The sequence below is a fragment of the Sturnira hondurensis genome, unplaced genomic scaffold (assembly GCF_014824575.4).
Source record: "Sturnira hondurensis isolate 20B ecotype Veracruz unplaced genomic scaffold, ASM1482457v3 Scaffold0003787, whole genome shotgun sequence".
Lineage (NCBI taxonomy): Eukaryota > Metazoa > Chordata > Mammalia > Chiroptera > Phyllostomidae > Sturnira > Sturnira hondurensis.
Window position 1 is genome coordinate 72,399 of NW_028076418.1, and position 22,721 is coordinate 95,119.

The 22,721-nt window shown below is 42.1% G+C and overlaps 1 long non-coding RNA gene across 1 annotated transcript; it reads right to left on the minus strand.

Moving 5' to 3' along the window:
• Window positions 1-1,088: 1,088 nt before the first annotated feature.
• LOC118984687 (uncharacterized) lies at window positions 1,089-19,176 on the minus strand. The gene is made up of 3 exons (XR_005065969.1): window positions 19,165-19,176; window positions 13,854-13,865; window positions 1,089-1,200 (listed from the first exon to the last, which is right to left on the minus strand). It is a non-coding gene; the product is annotated as an uncharacterized LOC118984687 (long non-coding RNA).
• Window positions 19,177-22,721: the final 3,545 nt, after the last annotated feature.

Sequence of the window (22,721 nt, forward strand, 5' to 3'; positions counted from 1 at the left end):
TTGCAATTATCAAAATGCCCATACTATGCAAAACAATTTATAGATTCAAGGCAATGCCTATTAAAATACCAATGACATATTTTATAGGTATGCAGCAAATATTTCAAACACATATGTGAAGACATAAATGACCCTGAATAGCCACAGCAAATTTGAGAAAAAAGAACAAAGTAGGACGAATCACAATACCTGATATAAAACAGTATTATGAGGCCACTATAATCAAAACACCTGGTACTAGCATAAGAAGAGACACGTGCACTAATAGAACATAATAGAGAGCCCAGAAATAAACCCAAATGTCTAGGGTCAATTAATATTTGACAAAGAGAGCAGAAGCATGAAGTGGAGTAAAAATAGCCTCATCGACACATGGTGTTGGGAAATCTAGACAGCTACAGCAAAAAAAAAAAAAAAAAAAAAACAATGAAACTAGATCACCAACTTACCCCATACACCAAGATGGAATAAAGACTTAAATATAAGCTATGCCACTATAAAAGTTCAAGAGGAAAACAGGGAGGATAATCTCAGATATCCCACTCAGCAATGTTGGGAACCGCTCTTCTGGTTTCAGAAGTTATAACCGGCCCCCCATGGATAAGGCTGAGTGAGCCACCTTCAGACAGTGAGCCACTAAGGAGACAAAGCTTATCTCTGACAGCAGTGCTGCTTCCACTTCATCCATCTCCTGCCCGTAGTGCTTGATTGGTTAGTCAGTGGTGAGTAAGACCCCTCAGAGAGGGGCGGGGGCAACCTAAGCCAGACACAATCACTTGGGAGGCCCTCAAGGAAGGATGTGGGGAGGGGCTGCAGTAGAAAGGGGTGATGGACCCTTGCCCCCCAGCTTTGACAAAGCCTGAGTTCTCAATCTGTCTACTAGATATCTCAGAGAATTCCTTGGCTATCTGCCTCTTCTGCTTGACTTAAGCCTGAAAAAGTGACAGAGGGTGTTGCAGCCCAGTGTTGGAAAGAGAGGGATCTTCTGGTGATTCAGTCTGAGAAAGGATATGTAAAATCCTGAGAAGCCTGCTTTGCTAAGAATGCTCTTAACTACATGATAAGGCTTGGGCAGAAAATCAGTCTGTTTTCCCAAAGTTTTGTAGCCTTTTAGCTGATAAACCCTGACGTAGAAGAAACTCTAATAGTTCTTTGTATGATATGTACTGTTTACTGCCTGGCAATAATTAATAAGTTGTACTTGAACTCCTGTGCACACAAAAAAAAGCCAATACAAAGACAAACAATCAAAATAAATCCCACAAAAAAAAATAAAATTTGTCTAGGCAAGGCTCAGTGTGCTCTTCTCTTGAGAGAGTTGCCAGGCCATCCTGCGGAGCTCCCTCCTTGAGGAAGTAGCTATACTGTCCCCTTTCTTTCACATGACTTGGTAGCTTGTGTGAATTTGTCTTGATTTTCCATTTATAATGCCGCAGGCACTGCAGGCCGGTGCATGTGTCACAGCAGTATTTAAACCATGTCTTCTGTAGGAAGAAGCATAAAGGAAGTAATAAATAAATGGGACCTCATAAGAACTCACACGACTCCACTGTAGGAATGCAAGCAACCCCAGTAAAATAAAATGGGCAAAACAGTTAAGCAGTCAGTTTTCCATGCAATATCTACAGAGGGCCTGGAGACATACAAAAAAAGACACTCAGCTCCATTTGTGCTTTGGGAGATGGAAATTAAAACCACAATGAAATACACACGCACATCTCTCAGAATGGCCATCAAAAACAAATCAACAAACAAGTGTTGGAGAGGATGTGGAGAAAAGGGAACCCTAGTGCACTATTGTTGCGAATGCACACTGCTGCAGACACTCTTTTAAATGCTATGGAATACCCTCAGTTACTAAAAATGGAACTGCCTTCTAACCTGGGAATTCCACTGCTGAGATTACATCCCAAGAGCACTGAAACACCAACCCAAAAGGACCTGTGCAACCCAATGTTCATAGCAGCTTAATTTATAATAGCCGAGGGTTAGAAGCAACCTTGGTGTCCATCGGTAAAAAAAAAAAAAAAAAAGGATTAAAAAATGGTAGATTGACACAATGGGATTCTACACAGCAGGGAGAAAGAATGAGCTCCTACCCTTTGAAACAGCACGGATGTACCTAGAAAGCTTTATGCTAAGTGAAATGAGCCAGATGGTGAGGGGCATTGTGAAGTTCCTTGGTGGCTGTTGACAAGATGCAATTTTTTTCTCAGTGTTCTAAATGTCAAAGTAAAGAAATTCAGTGAAGCACAGGTAAGTGGTGGGAGTAACTATGAATCTCTTGAGGAGGCCTCACTCATTGATATTCCTTACAACCCATTAATAGCTGAAAGCGGGGGTGCCAAATGGAAGGTGGATGCTACTGTAAGTTCTGCCACTGTCCCTGAGAATCCTAATGCTATGTACAGTAGTATGGAGTGGTAAGGTGGGGGAATTGAGGCCCGTTGTATGACTCACTTCAAAGCTCACTAGCCATTGCCATAGTAATATTGCAAAATAGGACTCCCTTTCATAGAATGCCTCCTGGGATGCCTTCAGTACACAGAAGAGGCAAGATCAGGAATTGGTTATAATGTTTTAGAGAATGTTAGTAACTCCTGGGCTACTGTATATACTTCTCACCCTTATTTTTTCCTAGACATCCCAGGGATGCCTCATCTGACCTATGATAAGGATTCTATGATGTAGTTTCTATGCTTCCCATGGATGTGTCTATGCCAGCTGTGTTACCCGTAATGGTGTTACTCAACTGAATGTCACCACGTTTCTTTTTTAGTTAGCAGACAAACAGAAATGCGATTACGAGTTAATATTACCTGTGAATGGGAGGATCCAGGAGGCCTAACAGCCCTCATCCCTGCTCTCTCCCAAGTAAAGGGAAAGCACTTCCTAGAAAAGCTCATAACTTGTACTGCTTTTGCTATCATTATAGCTGCCTCTTCTGCAGCGGCTGCCACTGCTCCAGCTCAGTCTGTTCAGACTGATCATGCTGTTGATGTGCTCCTCACCAGTACAACTTAAGAAATGGCCCAACAAACATGTATCGACCAGGAACTCTTTTCCACACTCTCAGCTGTTGAGTTGCAGCAATAAGGCTGTGGGAACTTCAGGAAGCTCTTGTCACTCATCAACACTCACCTGTGATCTGGCCTTCTCTAGGCTGTGTGTTATGATCCCCCAAGTGGTGCTCCAGTCAGCTCTGATGGGAACAGGTCCAACATCTCTTGTTAGGAGACTTTGCTGCTATTCTCAAGAGACAAATCAATCAATTCCAACTTGAGGTACATCAACATCTCAAGGACATTAAACGGTTTGCTGAATAGGAGGTCTTTTAGACTCTGCACGATAACATACAATGGCTCAAACCCAAAACTTGGTTTGAAGGACTTAATTTGTGTGTTGTGGTCATGGGGTCTATGGGATGTCTCCTGGCCATTGTAAGTCTTTTGCACTTAAAATGCATATACAAATTTCTCTCCTGGAAGCATTATATGAGAAGGAAGTAGCTGGCTCCATCGCACTTAGCACTATGTCTGCCATAACAACAACAACAACAAAACAAGGAGGAGACACTGGTGATCACTTTGTGCAGTAACAGAGACTATAGCCTAACACAAGCAAAGCCTTGAAAGAGCCCTATAAGACTTGACTGGAAGCCAGGAATGCAGGGGGCAAGTGTGATCTACTTCTAGTACCGAGGGTTCCCATTAGAAATCAGGTCTGAAGGATACAAACCATCTTTTGAGGATTGTTTTGCTTTGAATAGCCCTGTTGAGATAAGCCACATGCTTAGCTTCAAACCCTAAGTGTGTGAACTCCTAAGCTCAAGAACCATGCCTCTTCACCATCTAGCATCAACATGTCTAACAGACTTTGACCTCAGACAGGTGTCTGTGTTTATTCAATTGTTATCTATAATAATATTTGCTTTCTATCACTGTAGCCTGTTCACATTGATTGATGTGCTATGCAGGTGTGGTGTATAACCCTTCACATTCCTGTCTCCATAAAAGCCATTTCAGAGAAGAGTTTGGGGCATTCTCCACATGGATGAAGCAATTGCCACACCCATCTCGACCAGACAGATTCTGATCACGAGGAGCCGTTTCATCTGCAACCCAGGGGACATCACGGGGTGGGATTCCCTGACAAGGAAATAGTACTTGGATTGCAAGTACAAGCCGATGTAACTCCGGATCCCAAGAATATGGGGATGTTACTCATAACCCGAAGAACAAGGGGATGGAACTCAGAACCTCAAGAATAAGATGTTGGAACTGGAAACTTCAACAGCAAGTGGATGGAACTCAGAACCCTGAGGACAAGGGTATGAAACTTGAACCCAGGAAAACAATCAGATAGAACTCAGAACCCTAATAACGAGGGGATGGACTTCAATACCTCAAGAACCATGGGAAATAAACTTGGAACACCAAGAACAAGTGGTGGAGCTCACAAACCTGAGAGCAAGGGTGTGGAGTGGAACTCAGAACCACAAAGACAAGGTAGTGGAACACTGTTTTCAAATGCATGCCTCGCCAGGTTATTTTGAGTGAGTTCAGAGTAAGACATACAGGTCACTTCCTTTAACCTGTAAGCTTCTGTAGGGTTCCATAGAAGAGTAGACTAACCTTCCCCAAGCAATATCCCTGGTGACCAGGATGAGCCAACCCGCAGACAATGTCCCAGTAGCTTTGGCAAACCCTTCTCCAGACAATACCTCTGTTCACCTGTATGAACCAATCCACCAGAGAATTTTTTTTAACTGAGGACCACGGGTTATACCAAGTGCAAGGTCAAGAACAGGAATCACCAGCCAAACTTTCACTACTCTGAAACCCTCATACAATGGGATGGAACTCGATGCACCAAGAACAAAGGAAAGAATCTTGGAATCTCAGGGATAAGGGGATGGACCTCAGAACCCTGAGCACAACAGTAAGGAAGTCGAGTACCAAAAAACAAGGAGATAGATTTGAAAGCCCTATAACAAGGGGATGGTGAGAAGAACCCCAAGAATAAGAAGATTGAATTCCCTTTCCAAGTGGCCCACCTGAATGTGTTTGTTGGGCAAACTCAGAGCAAACCCTACACAGGTCTTAATTCTACCTGGTGTTTGTATGAAACCCTGGAGGATTAGGTCGATCTTTCCCCAAATAATATCATTAAAAATTTGAGTGATTTAAGCCACAAGCTACACACCTGTAGCTAGGCATAACCAATCCTCAAGCAACGAGACTGTAATGTTGGTTGAGCCATCCCGCAGAGGATATCCTTGTAGTTGAGCTAAAGTTTTCCTACACAATCCTCCTAGAAATCTGATTGAGTCAGCCCGCAGAAGACATTGAAGTACCTGGGGCTAACCTTTCTGCAAATATAAGTGTCTATGGATACACACATGTGCCAGCCACAAAAAAAAAAAAATATCTAGGTAGCTAGGGTTAATTGTGCCTCAAACAGTGCCTCCAGAAACTTGAGTGAGTTATCTCACAGAGGAAATCTTAGTAGCTACAGCTAACCTTTCCCCAGACATCGTCCCTGTAAACCAATGTGAGCCACCCCAGAGAGATACATCCAGGTAGCTGGTGCTGATCATTTCCCAAACAATACCTCTGGAAACCAAGATGAGTCACCCAAAGGGGACATCTTGGTAGCGGCAGCTAACATTTTTCCAAATATTGGGTCTGGAAAACAAGGTGAGCCAGAAACAAATGACATTCTGGTAGCTGGTGCTTATCCTTTCACAAAAAAAAAAAAAAAAAAAAAAAAATGCCTCTGTTGACACGTGTGATCCAGCCCACAGCGGATATCTGGGTAGCTGGGGGTCAACTTTTCCCAAACAATGCTTCTGGAAACCTGGGTGAGCAAGCCCACAGAGGATCTCTGGTAGCTGCAGCTAACATTTCTGCAAACAATGTCTCTGGACACCATCTTAATCTGCCCAGAGGGGACATCCAAGTAGCAGGGCTAAACTTTCTCCTAAAAATGTCTCTGGACACAAATGTGAGCCAGCTTAGAGAGGACATAAAGGTAGCTGGGGGCAAACATTCCCCAATAAATAACTGTAAACACAGGTGAGTGGGCTACAGAGGATATTGGGAAGCCAGGGGTTAACCTTTCTTCAAACAATGCATCTGGACGCCCGCGTGAGCCACTCTAAAATGGACTTGCAGGAAATAGGGCTCGAGGTATCTACCATGAGCACACACAAGAGTGCAAGCTGCCACCCTCTCTTTCCATACACAGAACCCCACAAAGAAGGGGATGGAATTGATATCTCAAGAACAAAGGGAACAAATTCAGAGTCTCAAGAACACAGGGAAGGAATTCAGAGTCCCGAGAACCAGGAGATGGAACTGAGTTCTTGGAATACCAAGAACAAGAAATCTAATTCAGAAACACAGAGAATAAGGGGATGGAAATCAAAACCCCAACAAAAAGAGGATAGAACTCTCAACCCAGAGAACAAGAGATGGAAATCGAAAACCCAAGCTCAAGGGTATGGAAATCACAACACTGAAAAGAAGGAAAGGAATTTGAACTCCAAGAACTGGGAGATGGATCTGAGAACCCAAAGAACAGGGAATGTCATTGAAGAACCCCAGAACAAGGAGATGAAACTGGAAAACCAAGAACAAGGTGGTGGTACTCAGAAACCTGAGCACAAGGGGATGGGAATAGAAACCTGAAAATCAATGTAATCTTATTCCAAGCTCCAAGAAAGAGGGGCTTAACTCAGATTCCCAAGAACAAAACGATGAACTTGAAAACACAAATACAAGGACGTAGAAGTGGGAACACCGAGAGCAGAGGGATGACATTCAGAAAACTGAGGACAAAGAGATGGTGCTTGGAAAACCAAGAAGAAGGTGAAGGAACCCAGAACGTGGAGAACGAGTGTGTTGAACTCAAAACTCCAATATCATGGGGATGGAACTCAGGATACAAAGAACAAGGGATGGCAACTAACAAAACCAAGAACAAAAACAACAACATAAAATCCCAAGAATCAGGGGATGGAACTACAATCGCCCCCCCCCCCCAAAAAAAAAATCAGAACCCCAAGAGCAAGGGGATGGAAATCCATACCCAAACATCAAGTTGATCAAACTCACAATGCCAAAAACTAGGAGATAGAACTCAAAATCCTAAAAAACAATGTGGAGGAATTCGGAACTTGAGAATAAGGGAGTGCCAATCAAGTCCTGAAAACTAGGGTATGGACTTTCAACACCAACAACAAGCGGATGGGAATGGTAACCCTAAGAAGAAGGTGACTGAACTCGGAATCTGAAACACAACTGGATGGAACTTAGAGGACGGAAAACAAAAGAATGGAACTCCAAACCTGAGTGCTTGTTCCTGTTCTTCTTTCCCAAGAACAAGAAAAGGAATTGAAATGCCAAGTACAGGGGAATGAAACCCTCAATCTGAAGAAGAAGAAGTGGGAGTAGTTCAAAAGGCCAAGAACAAGGGAATGAACCTCATAGTACCGAGAACTAGTCGATGGTGCACAGAAACCTGAGAATCAGGGAATGGAAATTGGAATCCCAAGACCAGTGTCATTTTACTTGAACCCCAAGAACAAGGGAAGGAAATGGGATTCCCAAGAACAAGGACAAGGATCTGGAAAACACCCTAACCAAGGGGAAGGAACTGGGACAACCGAGCACAAGGGCATGGATTTCAGGACCCTGAGAACAAGTAAATGGAATTCAGAATCCCAAGAACTAGGAGATGGAACTTGAAGAACCAGTAAAAATGGGGTGGACCTTGGAAGCCGAGAATAAGGGAATGTGACTTGAACACCTCAAAAGAAGCGGAAAGAGCGAGGATTCCCACAAAAGTCAGAGAAAGCACTTGGAGTCTTAAGTTGAAGGATATGGAACTTGAGACCCTCAACTACAAGAATATGGAAATAATACTCTGGGAACAAGTGGATGGAATTCGAAACCGCAAGAACTAGTGAAGGAACTCGGATCCCAAGAATGAGGAGATGAACTACAAGACCCCCCAAATACAATGAAACTCAGAATACCAAAAAAAGGAGGGGTGAACTCACAACACCTCAACAAGTGTATACAACTCAGAGCCTCGATTAAAAGAGAAGGAATGTGGAATCCCTATAATAGGGGGATAGGACTGTGAACCAAAGAAAAAGAAGAAGGAATTCGAAGCCCCAACAGGAAGGGGGTGGAACTCAGAGTCCTAAAAACAAGGCAGTGAAACTCTGGAACCTGAGAACCAGAAAGAGAAAGTGGAAATTACAAAATAGTGTCATTTTTCTGGAACCCCAAGAACAAGGGCAGGGACTCAGATTCTCACGGAAAAGTTGATAGATCATGAGTAGAGAAAAAACATGGAGAAGAAAGTGGAATACACAAAACCAAGGTGATAAATCTCAGAACCCCAAGAATAGGCTAATGAAACGCAGAATCGCAACAACAAAGGATGAAACTAGAAGACCTATGAACAAGGAGAAAGACTTTGGAATCCAACAAAAAGGGGTATGGGATGCAAAAATACAGTAACTGGAGGATGGAATTCAAAACGAAAATAACAAGAGAAGGTACACGGAATGCCAAGTGCAAGGGGAAAGTATGCAGGATCTCAAGAAGAAGGAGATGAAATCTGAAACCCCAACAAAAATGAGATAGAAATAAGACCCCCGAGAACAAGTGCATAGAATTCGAAACCACAAGATGAAAAATGGAATCCCAAGAACAAAGGGAAGAAAGTATGAATCCCCTCAATTATATGAAACTCAGAATTACAAGAAAAAGGGAATAGGACACTCAACTGGACAAGCTCAAGGGCATAGAAATCAGAAGCCCTATTAAAAGAAAAAAGAATGCGTAGTCCCTAGTAGTTAGAGATCGGTGTTAGAATACTAAAAGCAAGGGTTTGGGATTTGGAACAAAAACAAGGGAATGGAATTCTTGGAACCTGTAAAACAAGGGTATGGTACTCAGAACCTTGAAGACCAGGTCGGGAACTAGGAATAACAACAACAAGGGAATGAATCTCAGAGTCCCAAGAACAAGGCAAAGGAGTTCAGAAACATCAGAACCAATGAATGGAAATCAGAATTCTAAAAGCAATGTCACTCTTTCAAACCCCAAGAATAAAGGCAGGAAGTGACATTCCCAGGAACAAGGGAATGGGAGTAACAACGATGAGAACAAGGGAATGAAACTCAAAATACCAAAAATCAAGGGAGTGGATTAGAAGCCAGAAGAATAAACGACGGAAACAGGAATTGCAGGAGAAGGGAGTTAAATTAAAATCTTCAAAGTGAAAGAACTCAGAACCCTGAGAACATGAAAAGGATAATGGAATCCCAGGCACAGAAGGATGGAACCTAAAACCCAAGAACATGGGTAAGGAATTTGAAACCCCAAAACAAGGGGAGGAAACCCAGAGTCCCAAGAACAAGGCGAAGGAGCTCAGAAGCCTGAGAACTAGGGGATGGAATTCAGGATTCTAAGAGAAATGTCATTTTATTCAAATCCCATGAAAGAGGACAGCAACTCAAATTCCCAAATAGAAGAGTATAGGTCTTGAAAAACTAAAACAAAGAGAAGGAACTGGGTAAAAACTACAGCAAGGTGATGAATCTCAGAACCTGAAGAACAAGAGAAAAGAACTTGGAATTCCTAGAACAAGGGGATGGAACCCCAAAACCCCCAAAGGAGAAACTCCGAGTCTAATGAAAAAGGGCGTGTAACTTAAAACCTCAAAAACAGGAGAATGGAATACAAAACCAAAAGAACAAGACTAAGAGCTGAGAATCTCAAGAACAATAACATGGGTCTGCAAAACCTGGCCAAAAGATATTTTAACTATGGAACACACTGTCTAGGGGTAAAGTATTCAGGATGCCAGAAACTATTGAATGACACTCAAACCCCTAATGAAAAAGGGGTGGAACCTGGAAACTAAAAACAGGAGGATGGAAATCAGACCCGTGAAACTAAGAGTATGGATCTCCAACCTCAGCAACTAGGGTGTGAAAGTGGGAACCCTGAGGATACAGATATTAAATTCAGACCCCGGAACACAATGGGCTGGATCTCAGATGCCAGAAAACAGAAGGATGCAACTCCAAATCCGAAGGAAAAAGGGATGGAACTCAGAACTTGAGAAGTATGCAAGAATTTGGAATTCAAAACATGGGGAAGGAACTCAGATCATTGATAACACGGAGATGAAATGTGAAACACTGACAACATTGGGAGGGAACTCCGAATCCCAAGAACAAGGTGGTGGGACTGCGAAAGTTGAGAACAAAGCTTGGAAAAAGGAATCCCAAGAACAATGTGATGCTATTTGGAAACCCCAAAACAAAGGGAACACTTGGACACTTAAAACAAGGGAACACAAATAAGAATCCCAAGAACAAGATGATGTAACCCAGGACCCCCCAAAACAAGAGGATTGGGATTGAAAACCCAGGAAAGGGTAAGGGACATGAAATGCCAAGAATGAGGGGAAAGTCCTTGGGATCTCAAAAAGAAGGGGATGGACTTCAAGCCCCAATCACAATGACGGGGAAATAAGAAACCCGAGGACAAATGGATGGGATTCAAATGGATGGAATTCAAAATGGATGGAATTCAAAACCATGAGAACTAGTGAAGGAAGCCGGAATTCCAAGAACAAGGGAATGAAACTACCAATCGCCCCGAACTGAATGGTACTCAGAACCCCAAGAACAAGGGGATGGAACTCGAATCCCAAGAAGAGACGTATAGAACACAGAATTCCCATTAAAGGACAGGGTTTTGCCATTCCTACTACAGGGAGATGAAAATCAGAACACTGGAAACATGGGGATGGAATTCTAAACCCCAACAAGACAGGAATGGGTCTTAGAATCTTAATATCAAGGGTAAAGAACACGGCATGCTGATAAATAGGCGAAGGAACTCAGAACCCCAAGAAAAAGCAGATGGAGTATGAAAACACATGGAAAAGAGTGTGGAATTTGGAACCTGAGAAAAAGAGGATGGAAATCAGAACCTTCATAGCAAGGGTGTGTAACTCCAACCTCAGCAACATGGTGGTGAACATGGGAACCTTAAAAACAAGGTGATGGAACCTGAACCCTAAACAAAAAATAAGATGATGAGATTCAGGACACTGAGAACAGTGGGAAGGAGCTTTAACCCTGAGAACAAGAAAGTGGAACTCCAATCCTGAAAAACAAGGGGATGAAAATAGTAATGGTCAGAAAAAGGCCATTGAACTTGGTATCAGTAGAATGATTGAATGACACTCAGAACCCCCGAGAACAAGGAGAAGACATTTGGAACCCCGAGAGTAAGGAGACAGACCTCAGAAAACTGAGAACCAGCAGATGAAAATTGGAATTCAGAGAGCAAGGAGATGGAACTTGAAACCCCAACCACCAGGGGATGGAGTTCAGGACCACCAGAACAACCAATGGAATATGGAATCCCAAGATTAAGTGGATGGAATTACAAACTGCCCTAATTAGTGAATTTAACTCTGAACCTCAAAAACAAGAAGATAAAATTTGAAATGCCACCAACAAGAGGATAAAAATCTGAAACCCAATATGAAGTGTAAGGAAGTCAGAATCCCAAGAACAATTAATGGAAAATGAAACCTCAACAAGAAGTTGGTGGATCTTGGAACCTGAGAACAAAAGGATGGAAGTCAAAAGCTGGGGGAGGGGGGCGGAATTTGTGGGTCTTTAACCCCAAGGACAAGGGCTTTAAATTTGGGAACCCCGAGGAACAAGCAGATTAACCTGGAACCTGAAACGCAATTGGCTAGAAATCAGAGGCCCCAGAACCAGGAGATGGTATTCAGAACCCATAAACAAGGGTATGGAACTCTAGATCTCAAGAATTTTGTGATATTATCAGAAACCTCAAAAATAAGGAAAATAAAAACCAGAATTTCAATGAAAAGCATATGGGTTTGGAAAATCCAAAGGCAAGTGTACAGATCTAGCAACCTGGAAAACAAGAAGATTGACTTCAGAACACGAGGACAAAGGAATGAAATTGGAAATTTAAACAATGGGATGATGCTCAATTTTTTTAATACAAAGTCATGGAACTCAGAACCCTGAAAACAATGGATGCAATTCCAAAATTCCAGTGCACGGCTTTGAAATGCTGAACTCCAGGATAAAAGGAAGGCATTTAAATCCTCGATAACAAGGAGATAAAACTCATTGTCTCAAAAAGTTGATGGAGCTCAGAAATCTGAGAACGAGGGAATGGAAATCACAATCCCAAGAGCAATGTCATTTGACTTGTATCACAAGAACAAGGGCTGCAAGTCAGATTCCCAAGAACGATGGGATGGAAATTGAAAATCCCTAAAGAGGAAGGAACTGGGAAAACCGAGAGCAAGGGGATGGGACTTGGCATCTCCAAAACAAGGAGATAAAAATAAAAAAACCCAAGAAGAAGGAAAAGGAACTCAGAGTCTAAAGAGCAAGAGGATGCAACTACATAACCCCCAAAAGGGGATACAATTCTGAACCCCAAATAAAGTGTAAGAAAATCAGAGTACAAACAACTTGCAGATGAAACTTGAAATGCCAACAAATAGGTGCTAAACTCAGAGCCCAAGAACAATAGGGTGGAAATCAGAGCTCCAATTACAGTGGCATGAATCTCCAACCTCAACAACAAGCATAGGGAAATGGGAACCCTGAGAAAAATGAGATTGAATTCGGAATCTGAAATATAATTGGCAGGATCTCAGAAGACAGAGACCACGGGGATGGAACTTGGAATCCCAAGAAAAAAGATTGGAACTCAGATCTGGAGAAGAACACAAGGGTTTGGAATCCTAAACAGGGGTATGGAGCATTTGATAACAAGGAGATTGAATTCAAAACCCCAATAAGAAGGGGATAAAATGGGGAATCCCAAGAAAAACAAGCTGGAACTTGGAAACCAGAAAAGGGGGGTGAAAAGTGGCTTCTCAAGAGCAATGTGATGTTATTTCGAACTTCAAGGGCAATGAGTTAAACTTGAATACCCAAAAGAAGGGGATGAAATTAGGAATCTGGAGAGCACTGTGATGAAAACTCTAAGAACAAGGGAATGGAAATTGAAATCTCCAGAAGAATGGGAAGGAATATGGAGTCCCAAGATCAAGGGGAAGCACTTAGAATTTCAGGAAGAGCTGATGAAACTTGGAACTGCTACAAGGAGATGAATACAAGAACAATGAGAACATGGGGGTGGATCTCCAAACCCCTAAAACCAGAGGATGGATTTAGAAACCAGACTTACATTTGAAGGAATCCAAAATTGCAAGAACAAGGTGATGGAACTGAAATCCACGCACCCCCCCCCAAAAAAATGGGATGGAATGCATTGTCTTCCAGGAATAATGGTTTGTAACATGAAAACCCAAGAGCAAGGGGAAGGAACTGGGAATGCAAAAAAATGAGGGGATTTAAATGAAAACCCTCAAAACCAGGGGGAGCAAATCGAATCCAGAATTACAAGTGAAAAAAACTTACATTTCCAAGAAGAAGGGGGTGGAAATACACCCTCCAAAAATGGGATGGGGATCAGAATCCCAAGAACAAGGGCATGTAATGTAAAAACCCAAGACCAAGGGGAAGAAACTTGGGATACTGGAAACAGGTTTCTCCAAAATATCAAAAACATGTGTAGAGAACTTCAACCCCTCAAAAGAGGTCATGGATTTGGGAAACCTGAGAAAAAGGAGATTGAACTCAAAATCCAAAACCCAATTGGATGGAACTCAGAATTCCAAGAACAAGGGATTGGGGCTTGAAACAACACAATGAGGGGATGGAATTAAGTGCCCCAAAAACAAGGATCTGGAACTCTGTACCCCAACTTGTAACTCCAACAATAAGGAATCAGAAATAAGAACCACAACAAGGGCATGGAACTCAAAACACCAAAAACCAAGTGATTGAATTCAAAACCAGGAGAATATATGAAGGAACCCTGTGGCAGATCCTGGCTGGCAGGATCTGTGTAAGTTTTGGCTGCTCATGAATAAATACACACGGACTACAAGGATTCTGTAGAGAAAAAGGGATGCCATGGCCTCTCTCTAAGTCAGAGAGAGAGGGCCCTGACCCCCACATATACAGGCTTTTATTTTTTCCCTGCATACATTACATGGAGGGTAGCCCTCATTTACTATGCACAGATTTGCATTAGTTTATTACCTTTTAAAGACATCAGGGGAGAAGAAAATGGCGGTGGAGTAGGACGGAGCGACTCCAGTTCTCCCACTACCCCTGGGAGAAAATCCTGGCAGATGTACTGAGGAACAGTGCAATCAATTCCCCAAACAATAATTCCCCAGCATTTATGAAAATAAGAGACCAGAGATAGTGACAGACCAGACAGCTACAGGCCGGTGGGGTCTCAGGGACGTGAGTAAGGATGGAGGTGGCCGGGCCGGTGGCATCCCTTGGCTGGCAGCAGACCTTAGCCAGCTGTAAAGACCTCAGAGCTGCTGCTGCCGCATCGGTGGGGGCCCAGAGGTTCTGTCTGCGCCCAGGGACAGGGGCGTCTGCCACAGAGGACTCATTGGGAGCCAGGCACCCCAGAGTAAAGTCAAAAGCAGCAGCGGTGGGAGCAGCAGCAACAGGACCAGCAGCCCTCCGCTGGTGCCTGGCAGCCTTAGAGCTGCTGCCTCCGCAGTTTTCAGGGCCCAGAGGCTTCCATCTATGGCCAGCGTCAGGGCGCCTGCCACAGAGGACTCATCAGGAGTCTGGCACCTGTGAGTAAAGACAAAAGGGGCAGCGGCAGGGCCGGCTGCCCTGCGCCAGCCCCTAATGCCTCAGATCCTCTGCTGCCACTTTGTTAGGGGGTGTAGAGGCTTCCATCTGCGGCCAGTGTCACGGAGGAGTCATCAGGAGCCTGGCACACAGTGGAGCCTTGGGCTGGCTGTGGGGTCCTTGGAAGAGAGCTGGCTCTGTCCCTCCCCATCTAGGCCGGGCTGGGTGGCAGAGACCTGTCTGCCTAGGTTTGCAGGGAGGGTGGCAAGGACAGGGGGCCGTGTTCAGTTTCAATCTCTGTAGTCGCCAGCCCACCAGCCCGCCAGCCCAGGATATTTGAGAGGAGCATTGTCCTAACCAGTCGGGTTGGGGATTGGGCTGGGCTGAGAGACAGGCTTTCTAGAGAAGTTTTCATTGGAAAGTGGACTGAGGTGTTCTCCTGTGAAGGCAGCTTGACTTGCTTCTCACCCAGGAACAGAACTGCGAAGGACCAGTACCAGATCCCGTGGGACCCAGGCAGCATGCCGGGTGGGTCGGTGCTCACACCCCAGCCTGGTAGCCAGGCTGGTGGGTGGGTGTCCGCCTGGGCCTACAACCCAGCCCACAGAGAATTCCTGCCAAAACCAGAAAAACCGGATTGGACAGTTTGAAACCAACAAGAGAGGTTTTTTTTAACTTTTTTTTTTTTACTTTCTCTTAACTTTTTTCTCAGTAATCGTATGTATATTAATTTTATTGTTGCTGTATCTCTCAGTACTCTCTTCCTCTCCTTTCTTTTTTCCTGTTTTAGTCCTTCTTCCTTTCGCCCCAAACTTATTGCTTTTTCCTCACTTCTCTTGCCCTTTTTTTGTGTTTGTTTCTTTGTTTGTTTGTTGTTTTCTATACCACTGTAAATATTTCACAACACATCTCTCAGGCCTTAGCCCACTTTACAGTTCCTGCATTCTATTACTGTAGTGATTAACTCTACTTGCTCACATGCTACGTCTATTTACTATTCTTTACTCTCACCTTACCCCAAAATCTGACCACCCATAACCTCACTGCTTTCCAGATACTACTCACAAGGCTTCCCTCCCAACCAGAGACTTATCTTTGGTCTATCCTTTCTTAAAAGTGGCAAATTGGCTTGAAGATTACAGTTAACACTATATACTGTTTACACTGTATATAGCCTAAACATCTTCTATCTCTTCTCTACCGGCTGTGACTGTAAACATCATAACGAACTCTCCTGCGGCCATAAACCATTTTGCCTCCCTGCCCCAATGATCACATACACGCAAGGAAAGGAGTAGGTGGAAGCAGAGAACATCAAGATATCTGCAGGAGACTGCACCACTGAATCTCACAGGTATTCTACCACAGAAATTTACACCATCAACTCAGAGAGTCAGAACGATCAATTGAAGAAGCTGAGGCTAACAAGAAGAGTCTCACAAACAATGGGGAGACAAAGAAACAATGCCCAAATGAAATAAAGGGTGGAAGTCTCAGAAATAATGTCAGATGAAAGAGAGGCAAATCAGCTATCAGATATTGAATTCAAAGCACTAGTTTTCAGGAAATTCAAAGAGCTCACAATGAGCTACCAGAAACTAGAGGGGAGCTACAATGAGCTCTCTGCAAACTATATCAACATGAAAAAGGAAATATAAATTATCAGCAAAAGCCAAGAGGAAAAAAGAATACAATTTCGGAACTGAAGAACACAGTAGAAGGAATGAAAAACAGGATTAATGAGGCAGAAGATCGGATCAGCGAGTTGGAGGACACAGTAGAAAGAATCTCCCAGAAAGAGCAAGAAAGGGAAAAGAGGCTCAGAAAGAATGAAGAGGGATTAAGAGAAATGCAAGACAATATGAAACGTAATAATATTCGAACGATAGGAATACCAGAAGGAGAAGAAGAAGAATAAGGGATAGAAAACCTATTTGAAAGAGCAATAATGGAATTTTTTCCTTATTTGATGAGAGAAAAACTTATGCGAATACAGAAATCACAGAGAGTCCCATTCAAGAGGAACTCAAAGAGGCCCACTTCAAGTCACATCACCATTAAAATGGCAAAATTCCAATACTTAAGATTCCAATCCTTAAAAAAAAATTAAAGGCAGCAAAGGAGAAAAATGAAGTAACATACAACGGAGCTGCAATAAGGTTAGACAATGACTTCTCAATGGAAACACTCCAAGCTAGAAGAGAATGGCAAGAAATATTTCAAGTAATGAGAACCAGAGGCCTACAACCAAGGCTGCTTTACCCAGAAAGACTCTCAATCAAGATAGAAGGCCAAATAAAGAGCCTCGGAGACAAAAGAAGTCTAAAAGAATCAAGATACCTGATTCTCCTCCATCAGAATCGCCTCCACCAAACCAGCTCTACAAGAAATACTAAAAGCATTGCTTTATGGAAAAGAAGGGAAAGAGAGAGATGGAAAGGAACGCAGGTACACAAATGGCAATGAATAAGTACCTTTCAATAATAACCTTAAAGGAAAATGGAGTAAATGCTCCAATCAAAAGACAGAATAGCTGAATGGATAAGAAAGCATGACCCACACATATGCTGCCCACAAGAGACCCACCTCAGGACAAAAGACCATCACAGGATAAAAATGAAAGACTCGAAACAAATTTTCCAAGCATATGGTCAAGGAAAAATAAGCCGGGGTAGCAATTCTCACATCAGACAAAATAGATTTCAAAAACAGGGCCATAAAGACAGACCCAGAAGGTCACTTCCTAATACACAAGGGAAGAATCCACCAAGAACACATTAACATCATAAACATATATGCACCCAACATAGGAGCACCCAAATATATAAGAAAAATCCTAGAGGACTTCAAGAAAGATATTGACAGCAACACAATTATAGTAGAGGACTTTGAACACCCCACTGTCAAAAATGGACAGATCTTCCAAACAAACTATCAACAAAGATATAGCTGCACTAAACAACACCCTAGATGAAATGGACTTTACTGATATATATATAAAGCCCTTCATCCAAAAGAAGCTAAATACACATTCTTTTCAAGTGCACATGGAACATTTTCAAAGATAGACCACATGATAGGATACAAAATGAGACTCAAAAAGTTCAAGAAAATTGAAATCATACCAAGCATTTTCTCTGGCCACAAGGGATTGAAATTAGCAACCAACCCCAAAGGGAAAAAAAAAAAAACCCAAACATCCAAAATGATGGAGAGTTAATGGTATGCTACAAAACAATGAATGGGTCAAGATTGAAAATAGAGAAGAAATAAAAAAGTTTCTGGAAACAAAAGAAAATGAACTCACAACAACACAAAACTTATGGGACACGGTGAAGGCAGTCCTGAGAGGGAAGTTCATAGCAATACAGGCTTACCTAAAGAAGATAGAAACATTTCAAAGAAACAACCTAACTGGATGCCTGCAAGAGCTCGAAGAACAACAGCAAAGACAGCCCAGAGCAAGTAGAAGGAGGGAAATAACCAAGATCAGAGCAGAATTAAATGACATAGAGACTAAAAGCACAATTCTAAGAATCAATGCAACCAAGAGTTGGTTTTTTGAAAAGATAAACAAAATAGATAAACCTCTAAGTAGGCTCATTAAGAAAAGAAGAGAGAGGACACAAATAAACACAATCAGGAATGAAAGCAGAGAAATTACAACTGATACCACAGAAATAGAAAGGATTGTAAGAAATTACCATGCAAAACTGTATGCCAGGAAATTTGAAAACCTAGGTGAAATGGACAAATTTCTAGGAAAATATAATCTTCCAAAACTCAATGAAGAAGTAGAAAGCCTGAACAGACCAATAACAGCAGATGAAATTGAGGAAGTAATCAAAAAACTCCCATCACACAAAGGCCCTGGATCAGATGGTTTCACAGGAGAATCTACAAAGCATTTAAGGAAGAGCTAACCCCTATTCTTCACAGACTATTCCAAAATATCCAAAAGGAGGGAAAGCTCGCAAACTCTTTTTATGAAGCCAACATCATCCTAATTCCAAAACCAGATAGAGACACAACAAAGAAAGAAAACTTCAGGCCAATATCACTGATGAATATAGACACTAAAGTCCTCAACAAAATATTGGCAAATCGCATCCAACAATACATCAAAAAGATCGTACACCACGGCCAAGTGAGATTCATCCCAGGGATGCAAGGATGGTTCAATATCCACAAATCAGTAAATGTAATACACCACATGCACAAAAACAAAGACAAAGAACACATGCTCATATCAAAACACGCAGAAAAAGCTTTTGATAAGGTACAACACCCATGTATGTTAAAGGCAGTCAGCAAAATGGGAATAGAGGGAACATTCCTCAATATAATAAAGGCCATATATGAAAGACCTACAGCCAACATCATACTCAGTGGGCAAAAACTAAAAGCTTTTCCACTAAGATCAAGAACAAGTCAAGGTTGTCAACTTTCACCACTTCTATTTAATATAGTATTGGGAGATTTAGCCGCAGCGATTGGGCTAGAAAAGGAAGTAAAAGGCATTCAAATTGAAAAGGAGGTAACAACACTGTCATTGTTTGCAATGACATGATAGTGTACATGGAAAATACTATAGACTCTACCAAAAACCTACTTGAACTAACAAATGAATGTGGCAAAACAGCGGGTTACAAAGTCAATATCCACAAATCAAAGGCATTTTTGTATACTAACAATGAATCAGCAGAAGTAGAAATCAAGGAAAAAAATTCCAATCGATGTAGCAAAAACAAACAAACAAACAAAAAAAACCCTAAGAATAAACCTAACAAAGGAGGTAAAACACCTGTATGCAGAAAACTCTACAAAACTGAAGAAAAAAAAACCAAGGAAGACATAAACAAATGGAAACATATGCCATGTTCATGGATTGGAAGAATTAACATCATCAAAATGTCTATACTACCCAAAACAATTTACAGATTCAATGCAATACCTACTAAAGTACCAATGGCATATTTCACTGACATAGAACAAACACTTCAAAAATTAATATGGAACCATAAATGACCCCGAATAGCAGCTGCAATGTTGAGAAAGAAGAACAAAGTAGGAGGAATCACAATACCTGGTATCAAACTGTATTACAAGGCCACTATAATCCAAACAGCCTGGCACTGGCATAAAAATAGGCACAAAGATAAATGGAACAGAATAGAGAACCCAGAAATAAATCCTCTGTAGTCAACTCTCTATAGTCAATTAATATTCAACAAAGAGGGCAGTAACATAAAATGGGGTAAAGATAGCCTCTTCAACAAATGGTGTTGGGAGAACTGGACAGCTATGTGCAAAAAAATGAAAATCGACCACCAACTTACATCATATACCAAAATAAATTCAAGGTGGATAAAAGACTTAAATATAAGACATGGCACCATTAAAGTCCTAGAGGAGAACATAGGCAGGAAAATATCAGGTATTTCACGCAGCAACATTTTTACTGATACGTTCCCTAGAGCAAGGGATATAAAGGAAAGAATAAACAAATGTGATCTCATCAAAATAAAAAGCTTCTGCATGGCTAAAGAAAACAGCTTTAAAATAAAAAGACAACCAACTGTATGGGAAAATACATTTTCCAATGATACCTCAGACAAAGGTTTTATCTCCAAAGTATACAAAGAACTCACACGACTTCACTCTAAGAAGACAACTAACCCAATTAAAAAATGGGGAAGGGATCTGAAAAGACACTTTTCCAAGGAGGACATATAGAGGATTCAGAGACATCTGAAGAGATGCTCAATATCGCTTGCTATCAGAGAGATGCAAATTAAAACCACAATGAGATACCTCTTTATGCCGGTGAGAATGGCTATCATAAACAAAGCAATAAACAACAAATGTTGGAGAGGGTGTGGGGAAAAGGGGACTCTGGTCCACTGTTAGTGGGACTGCACACTGGTACAACCAGTGTGCAATACCATATGATCTCATCTTTAACAGGAAGCTTAACAACAAAACAAACAAGCAAGCCAAATATAACCAAAGACACTAAAATAGAGAATAGGCTGACAGTGACCAGGGGGAAGAGGGCAGGGAATTTCAGGGGAAATAGTGGAGGGATTTAGAGGAACATATATGAAGGATACACGGACAACAACTGAGAAGGGTGGAAATGGGAGGGAGGGGGGAGTATGGGGGTAGGTGGGTTGGGACAGGATATTAGACAGAAAACTTTACTTGAAAAATAATTACATAAATTTTAAAAAGACATCAAAGGAGAGGATGCTGTTGATTACATCAGTTAAGAAAGATATTTGCAAATGGAAAAGAAAAAGTGGTTGGATTGTTAACACTCTGCACTTGGGAGGTTTAGCTTTGATTTTAGGAAGTTGCCATTAATCCCTTGCTGCCTCAGTTCAGGGGGAAGAAGTTCTAGCAAAAGCAAGCCTAAAAGCGGTCTGGGTACAATGCAGGCCTGGTTATCCCTGGGAAAAGCAATCTGCACTTGTGGCATTGTGTGCCAATGCACACCTCACTGGTTTTCCATGTGAGTCCTGAGCTACATTTCCATGACAGGCAAAACAGTTCCCTACATCCCCCCCCCCCCACTTCCCCTGTTTTCAGTTAGGACCACTATAGATCTCACAAAGCTTGATTNCCCCCCCCCCCCCCACTTCCCCTGTTTTCAGTTAGGACCACTATAGATCTCACAAAGCTTGATTCTTGCTGGTCTCTTACACAGCCCTGAGAAAATAATTTGTAAATGCAGCGAAGAACACAGAGTGTTACTATAATCAATAAGCAACCAGCAGTTCCAAAGACCCACATTCTCAGATTAATCCCAGCAAATCAAGTTTTTTTTGGTTCTAGCCACTGGTACTGGCATGGAGGTTTTTGAAAACCCCCTGCTTAGGCAAGAGCTGAATGTCCTGCAGCTGCTGATGTAAGTCTGGGGACAATTTATCAATTTGTCCTTTTAAACTGGTAGGAAAAGCCCCAATTAAATGATGTTGAATATCAGTCCAGGCATGTTGGCTGGAATTCCACTGGAGTTGGAATGGCACACAGCTTGGGGAACCCAGGATCACAGGTCAGCTGCTGGCGAGTCACTAGTGCGTCCTGGCATTTGCCAATCCAGTGAGTGCTGATTCAACCTCAGAGAGGCAAGTCAGAATCTCTTGATCAATCTGGGCCTGTTGAATCATTTCTAAGGTAGTATGGGTGAAGAGAACATCCACGGTATGAGCAGTTTGAATTGAATTAATGAGGGCAGCAGTTGCTGTGGCCGCAGTAGCTCCAACAACTATAGCTGAGGCAAGGAATGCAATGAAGATGACAATGAATCATCAGACTTGTATAGAGGCCAGCAAATTGTTAAGCGCTATTATACCATTGGGATCCTCCCAATCTCTGGTTACATCAACTGGCATCCATAATTTGAGTTTGTCTTCTAACTATATAAACCGTAGTGAAATTTAACTGAGTAGTATTGAGATGGGTAAAACAGCTGGCATATATAGATCCTGCAGGAACATGCAGAGAATAAATATTTTCAGATAAATTATGAGAGACTTGGGTTGTCCCTGGGGTTGCTAAAATCAAATAGGGGTGAGAGGTTCAGACCGTGACTTAATTCTGGAGGGTCAATCTGGTAAGAACATCCCAGAACACCTTTAGGGTCACAACCAATTCTTATATACAAATTCTTCCTAGTAATAAAAGGCAAGCCCATTTTCCAAGAGTATAATGCCATGGGCTAGTGTGGTTGGGAGAAACAATTCTTATAATAGGTGCCCAGGTGCCAGGCCCCTCCCAACCCATATTAGTATATAGTTTTTGAGGCTGAGCCACAACTGTCGTTGTGTCAGCCTTAGGTAATATTCTCAGGTTAGCTCTCAAATTCTCCACTATAAAAGACTTCTGGGGAGAAAAGCATGGTGGCATTTGGTCCTTAGCATAAATACCAGAAGACTGAATCATTATGACTAGC